Source organism: Glycine max, chromosome 14 (genome assembly GCF_000004515.6).
Source record: "Glycine max cultivar Williams 82 chromosome 14, Glycine_max_v4.0, whole genome shotgun sequence".
Taxonomy (NCBI): domain Eukaryota; kingdom Viridiplantae; phylum Streptophyta; class Magnoliopsida; order Fabales; family Fabaceae; genus Glycine; species Glycine max.
Genome location: NC_038250.2, coordinates 14,925,700 through 14,933,787, shown reverse-complemented (window position 1 = coordinate 14,933,787; position 8,088 = coordinate 14,925,700). Strand labels below are relative to the sequence as shown.

At 37.0% G+C, this 8,088-nt stretch overlaps 1 long non-coding RNA gene across 1 annotated transcript; it reads right to left on the bottom strand.

Annotated features, from left to right (window-relative positions):
- Positions 1-3,024: 3,024 nt before the first annotated feature.
- LOC102667418 (uncharacterized) lies at positions 3,025-4,638 on the bottom strand. Its single transcript, XR_001384560.2, has 2 exons — positions 3,375-4,638; positions 3,025-3,288 (listed from the first exon to the last, which is right to left on the bottom strand). It is a non-coding gene; the product is annotated as an uncharacterized lncRNA (long non-coding RNA).
- Between the last annotated feature and the right edge of the window lie 3,450 nt (positions 4,639-8,088).

Genomic DNA, 8,088 nt, shown 5'->3' with positions numbered 1-8,088 from the left:
TGATATAAAAATGTCAATGGTCAAACCAAAGAATATTTTTCTGACATTGAAGGAGCACAATGCAACCAGTTGTACAACAATGAAGCAAGTATACAATGTAAGATATGCATATCGTTCTTCTATAAGAGGCAATAATAGTGAAATGCAACAACTAGTGAAGCTTCTTGAACGTTATCAATATATTCATTGGCATAAATTGAAGGATGAAGATGTTGTACATGATATATTTTGGAGTCATCCTGATGCAGTGAAATTAACCAATGTCTGTAATTTGGTATTTCTCATAGATAGTACCTGCAAACCAAACAAATATAGACTGCCTTGACATTGTTGGTATAACACCAACTAGGGATGACATTTCAACTGCATTTGCCTATTTGAAGGGAGAACGTATAAACAATGTTGTTTGGGCATTGGAACGATTTTGAGGTATTTTTCTGAGACGTGATGCAATCCCTAAAGTTATTGTTACTGATAGAGATTCAACATTGACAAATTCAGTGAAAACTATTTTCCCTAAGTCAACCAACTTGTTGTGTCAGTTTCACATTGATAAGAATGTGAAGGCAAAATGCAAAACCCTTGTTGGTCAAAAAAATGAATGAGATTATGTCATGGAAGCATGGGGGAGTCTGGTGGATTGTCCTTTTGAGCAAGAGTTCGATAATTGCCTTATGAAGTTTGAAATCACTTGCTTATCATGACCAATGTTTGTTGACTATGTGAAACAAACATGGTTGATTTCCCATAAGCAAAGATTTGTTAAATCTTGGATGAATAAGGTGATGAATCTAGGAATCACAACAATTAATAGGTATGAAAATTGTATATATATATATATATATATATATATATATATATAGGTTTTAGTAACAACACATCAATGTATAAAAATAGTTGTTTGTCTTTTTGAAATGCAGGGTTGAGTCTGCACATTGGGCCTTAAAGGAACTACTGCAAAATAGTCTTGGTGACCTATGTAGTGTTTGGGAAGCCATGAATAACATGATATCTCTGCAACACACTGAAATTAAGGCATCTTTTGAGACACACACACATGTGGTTAGACATGTTTTTAAAGTTACCCTATACAAGAGAAAAATGGCATGATATCAAGGTATGCTTTTAACCAGATTGCTGCTGAGTTTGAGCATGTAAAATATGCTGGCATTGATAGTTCTCGTAGTGGATGTATAATGATAACTACCCATGGTCTTCCATGTGCATGTGAGCTAGCTAGATATGTTCTTGGTAGCATACCACTTGACATAATCCATATGTTTTGGCGGAGGCTCAGTTTTTCAGACCAAGGTTTATCTAAGCCTAAAGTCAGCATAATCAAAGAGATGGAAGTCATATCCAAGTGGTTTGAAGAGTTTGATGAATGTAACGAAGTGACTTTAAAGAGTAAACTTTGAGAAATTTACTACCATGATCTTAATTCTATGCATGCTCCTCTTGAAAAGGTCAAAACAAAAGGCGCTTAAAAGAAATAGATGACCAAACAACAAAAATCAACGAAGTGTGATCCGTCTTACTGGAGTATGTGGATGTATTACATTCTATGCAAAATAACAATTCTTCAGTGGAACATTGTGCATCATCAGTTGAACAACCAAAACCTAAGAGAAAGATGTCAATGTTGGATCAATTCCATACATGCATTCATGAATTCATTGAAAACATTGTTGATATTAAAGTTGATGGTAATTATGGATATCATGTAATTGTTGCCTTATTAGGTATGGGTGAAGATTCATGGTCTTTGGTCTGTGACCATTAGCTGAAAGAACTTGCACAATGGTCTAATGAGTATATACACATGCTTGGTGGCATAGACAAATATAAGGAGTTAAAATGGCCACTACTTGTTGATGGATTGTCCATGGTATATTAGTTTTTTGGTTACATATTCATGGATAAATTTCCACATAGGGTTACTGATTAAAATTGTTTTGTGCAAGTTACCATGGATAAGTAGATGAATATTACCGATATGGGTCATGTGATTGCATCAAGGTATAAGGTTATCCTTCTTTCTTTTTCTCTCTAACAAAACATGACATTTTTTCCTCTTAGAATTCAACCACCGAGAGATAGTTTCATGCATCGTATTATATGTATTAGTCATGTGTATGACAATCATTTTGTTTAAGTATAACATTGACCATCCTGTTTGTTCAATTATTTTATTATAACAAGCATTATGAATATTTGAATGTGTATTTGTGTATGTAACAAATATTTCTAGGAGATAGTTGTCCCTTGCCGCCAACAACTTTGTTATAGTCAACACATTGTCATTATCAAGCAAAAGAGTGGCCTACTCCTTATTAATAGAATGCACCAATATACCAATTTTATGAGGTTGACCATAGAATATGTCGATTTAGGAGAAGATTAAACATTTTGTTATTGTTTGGACAATGTTTCTAACTTACTTAGTTGTGACAATATGGATAATGCATATAATGTGGTAATTAACGTGTCTCTCAATGAATGTTAATATAATTAATTTTTACATATGATTGACCTGTTGCAATATTAAGATTAGAAAAAAGGTAGGTTTACCAAAGATAAAAGGAAGAATAAGTGCTCTAAGTTCGCAAGCAAAAAACTACTACAAGATGATTGGGGTTTAGGGCATATGAATTATGGTATATTGTGTAGGGTTTAAGGTTAATGGTTAAGGGTTTAGAGTTTATGGTTTACGGAGTCGTGTTTAATGTATAGGATTGGGGGTGTAGGGTTTATGGTTTATGATTTTTTATGGTTTAGGGTTTATTTATTTGTGTTAAGGGTATACATGGCTTAGGGTTTACTTATGTTAGGGCTTAGGGTTTAGTTAAGTTAGTGTTATGCGTAACTTGTTTTAGGGCTTAATGTTTACTTATTTTAGTCTTTAGGGTAAGTTGTTTTAAAGTTTAGGCTAACATTATAAGGGTTTATGGTTTACGTGGTTTAGTGTTTAGGTTTAATATGTTTAGCCCAACTACATAATAGCGAAATACCACAGAAACACAATTGAAAACCATAGTTATAATATACATAGCCAATCAAATAAGAAAATTGTTAAACATTGTTCAGTCATATTGCATACAAAAATATCCTATAGTACTCAGCCAATCACAAATGTCTTCATCATCGTCCTCCATCATCTTTGTCTTGTGTATCCCTCCTAGCTAATCATAGACAATGGTCAGTCTGAGTGTATGCATCAATTCCAACAGTGACCATCATCATGTTGATCATGTTTTCGAAACTTTTTGCTATCCTTTGGCAAGTGGCCTGCGTCATTCACAACAAAGTAAAAAATACCACATACGAACCATGACAAAAAATATTACTAATATTGAATTGAAAATAAATTATACCACTGCATGATGAGGCATGTCTGCATCGACAGTCGCATGTGCATATGGTTGTGGCATAATTTCTAACTGAATGGGCAACATAGGTGGATCTGGTAAAATAAATGTATCATCATGCACCACGAGTGGATGTCTAGAAGGATCACTAAGTTGTGACACACTCATAAATGGATAAGATATCCTATAGAACCGCCACTCCATGTAGTTTGCTGCACACTAACCAAGAGAACTACAAATCTGTCCAACCGGTGCAAGGTATTCTAAAACCTTAAGCCATTTATCGTTAATTGCCTTTATGGACAAGGATGGAGCAATAGGTAGTGGAGGAATGGTTTAAACATAACCAAATTACTACACGACCCTCCATGGTTGGTGTCTGACAATAGTTGAACCCCATCTCAGATGTCCAGAAAATAATGAAATCAGCTCAAATTCTCTAAATGCATAGCGGTCACCATAAGGTATCCAACACACAATATTTGACATCAATCTATCCAAGTGTTTTTGATACGTCATCACTGGTAATGCCTTCCTAGAATTCCTGCAACAAGCCTGTGGTTTCCTCTCATGGTAATCCTCATTAGCAATAATGGACGCAGTTGTAGGGAATGCTCGTGGATCCAAGATTGCACATATAAAAAATTCAAATAAAAATTCTAATTATCATCACAACATATAAAGTTCAAAACATATAACTGGAGGTAAAAATAATTATAATTACTTGTAACAGAGTGATATATCCTGCAAGGTGTTTTGTCGTATGCTTTGACGCAACATTTAGATTGTCATACATATAGACCAGTGCAACCACTCCCCATGAATAGCCTCCAAATTGGCTGAGGTCACGTAATGTATCCAAGTATGCCACACTGATATGTGTAGCACTCTCGCTAGCAAAGAGTGTGCAACGTACTAGATGTAATAAATATGCTCGAGCTGCTATGGTCCACTATCTTAGGTCACATTTGCTACGATAAATGCCTCGCAACTAGGTTAGGCAAACATATGCCCCTCTACATTGGTCAGTCTCATCTTTTTCTTCTTGTGTAGTGACTTCAAGTGACTCAACTAACAAGTCAACAACTTCCTCTACATCTATAGCATCAAAGGTATGGATGGAAGACACCTGTAATCGGAAAATGTAATAAGGACACCACATCATCGATGGTTATAGTCACCTCGCCTATAAGTAGATGAAAACTATTAGTTTCCTTGTGCCACCTGTTAGTCGGTGAAAACGACTAACTTTTGTGTGTAAAACTTGTGTATATTGTATCAAACTTCTTCAATTTATAGTTGTATTGTAATATTATAAGTACTTTCTGTTAAATATAGGTAATAGATAATTTATACTTTTGTTTTGTGTGTTTAATAATCAATTTCTCTCAATTTCTGGTTAATTAGGCAAATTGGCAAAAGTGTTGTTTTCACCTTCTCGCTAAGCCAATCTACTGGCTTAGCGAGCATTCGCTAAGCACGACACTCAATGGCTAAGCACAAGGAAGAATCCAGAAGAAGATGAGTTTTCAGGTTCGATGAGTGCATCGCTCCAGGTCATCAAGCGCACCACTTCAACTCATCCACTAAGCGAGAGAGCCGTGCTAAGCCAAAATCCACTTATGTGCGCTATGCGATTCAGATTTGCGCTAAGCATGCAAGTATGGACCAACCCATCTATTTAAGCTTGAAATACGATTTTTTGTGGGAGTTTGGCATTTTTTCTTGAGAAGCCTCTACATGCACAAGAATCTCGCCTTGGCTTGAAGCTTTTGCATGTGTAGGAAGTTCTAGAGAGAGAAAGGTCCAAGTTCCAAAGAGTTATGAGAGATTTTGTTGTGTGAAGATTTGCAAAGAGGAGAGCTCAAAGTGGAAGCCATTCTGAGAGCTTGAGATGAGTTTGTGAGATCCTAGAGGTGGAGTAAAGGAGGTTTCCGGACTATGGAAAGCTAAATCCTCTATTGGATCTTCCCTGTAGGTACCTAATGTAAATATATTTCTATCTATGTAATGATGTTTTGTGTGTTCTCTGTGCTATTTGCTTTTCATTCCAGTATGCCTTTACCTTGATCACGTAGATGCATGCTTTGTTAGGGTCATTCAACAGCGGAAAATGGTATGATTCTAAAGTCCTTGATAGTACGGGGTTAAGTTGTTGTACTATCACGAGGAATCGGGGTACAAGAACTTAGTTGTGTATGTGGGTCTTAATGCGGTCCTGGTTAAGTTTAGTCTTACAAGAGGAATCTGTGGACGAGGCTTGATCAGGATTAGGCTAGGCTATCATGAGGAGTCAGGGTCTAGCATTCTAGGAGACAACATAGGAATACATGAGCATTGTTAGATAGAGAATATCTATTTTAGCATCAGGAACCTATTAGGAAGACCAACGTGTTCTCTACTTGGTTTTACGCAACATTTCTCTTGCGTGATTTTCTTTCTTTTTGCATAGATAGTTTATATACCTGTTCATAACCATAATCATCTTTTCATACCAGACACCTATTTACTGAAATAGTTTGCCAGATAACACAAGTTCCCCGAGAGTTCGATACTCAGTTCTTATCATTTTATACTACTTGTGCAATCCAATACACTTGCCAGCCGCGAACAAGTTTTTTGTGCCGTTGCTGGGGAGCTTCTTTTAATTTGGGAAGTTAGCTCGTTCTTAGGTGTCTATTCTTTATTTTTTATTCTTTGATTGTTTCTGTGTATATTTGTTCTTTAATTTATGTTTGTCTTCTCTTATTGAACTGGATAACCGTTGTTCTGTTAGTACTATTTATGCATAGATCTCCCACAGGCACTTTAGTTCCTTTGGACTTAGAAATTGAAGCTACACTGAGAAGGACAGGGCTGAGAGGAGAAGGAAACTATTGCAAGACAGAACAGTTGCATCCATTCTTGAGGAAGAGACCCATTTTTCTGATTCATCATCATCTGATTCACCATCGTCAAGGGAATCCACTAATCAATTGTCTAAAACTGCTACCATGGAAGATGAGCACGACCAAAGAACTACCCTTGAGGACTATTCAAGTAATTTGGTACCATAATTTTTCACTAGCATTGCACGTCTTGAAGTGCAAGCGCACAACATCACCTACCCACATTCTTTGATCCATCTGATACAAGGGAATTTATTTCAAGGATTACCTAATGAAGATCCCTATGCACACTTGGCAACATTTATTGAGATTTGCAACATTGTTAAGATTGCTGGTGTACCAGATGAAACTATCAGACTCAGCCTTTTCTCATTTTCACTGGCAGGAGAGGCCAAGAGGTGGCTTCACTCATTCAAATGTAACAGTCTTAAAACCTGGGAAGAAGTTGTGGAAAAGTTCCTAAAGAAGTATTTCCTAGAATCTAAGACTGCTAAAGGGAAGAAAACAATATCTTCATTTCACCAATTCCCTGATGAATCCTTGAGTGAGGCGTTGGAGAGATTCAGAGACTTACTGAGAAGAACTCCCACCCATGGATTCTCTGAGCCAATCCAACTGAATATGTTCATAGATGGGCTAAGACCACAAACTAAGCAATTACTAGATGCTTCTTCTGGGGGAAAAATAAAGCTGAAAACCCCAGAAGAAGCAACTGAGCTCATAGAGAACAAGTCAGCCAGTGATTATGCCATTCTGAGGGACAGAACTCATTAACCCACAAAGAAGAGCCTGTTGGAGCTAACATCACACGATGTTTTGTTGGCACAGAACATGTTGCTATCTAAGCAACTTGAGATCCTAACGGAAACACTTGGTAAGCTGCCAACTAAACCGTCGATTGGGCAACCTACACATTCTTCTGTTTTGCAGGTCACAGGTTGTACCATTTGTGGTGAAGCTCATGAGTCAGGCCAATGCATCTCCACTGAAGAAAACACTCAAGAAATTGATTTCATGGGGAATCAGCAGAGGCAAGGGTATACTCAAGGAGGATTTTTAGGCTTCCAGCAAGGTCCTTATAATCAGCAAGGACAGTGGAGGACACACCCTAGCAACCAGTTCAATAAAGACCAGGGTGGATTCTCAAACAGGCCAATTCAACAAGGGCCTAATATCTTTCAGAGGATGACTATGTTGGAAGAAACCTTGACTTAGTTTATGCAGGTAACGATGTCAAATCATAAGAGTACTGAGTCAGCATAAAGAACCTTGAGGTCCTGGTGGGACAACTGGCCAAGCAGATAGCTGACAAGTCATCCAATAGTTTTGGAGCAAATACGGAAAATAATCCTAAGGAGGAATGCAAGGCTATGATGACTAGGAGTAAAAGGTTTGTGGAAGCTGAGGATGAAGAGAGTGTGGTGTACAAGGAGCAAATGGGTGAAAAGATAGGTGCCGAGGTTAAGGAAAATGATGTGAAGGGTAAAGAGAATCAAGAAAAAGGGAAGAAAATAATGGTCCGGAATAAAAAGATGGAGAACCAAGAAAAAGAAAAAGAAGGAGAAAAAGAAATAGAAAATGAGAAAAATGAAAAAGAAGAAAAAAAAATAAGATTTCAGAGAAAAGTAGAAGTGGAAAGGTTGTGGACAAAGGTGTGGAAATATCATATCCTGTGGTACCTTCCAAGAAAGAAAAAGATCATCATTTGGCAAGATTTTTGGATATTTTCAGGAAACTGGAAATAACCATGCCCTTTGGCGGAGCTCTGCAGCAGATGCCATTTTACTCTAAATTTTTGAAAGATATGTTGACAAGGAGGCATAAGTACATTC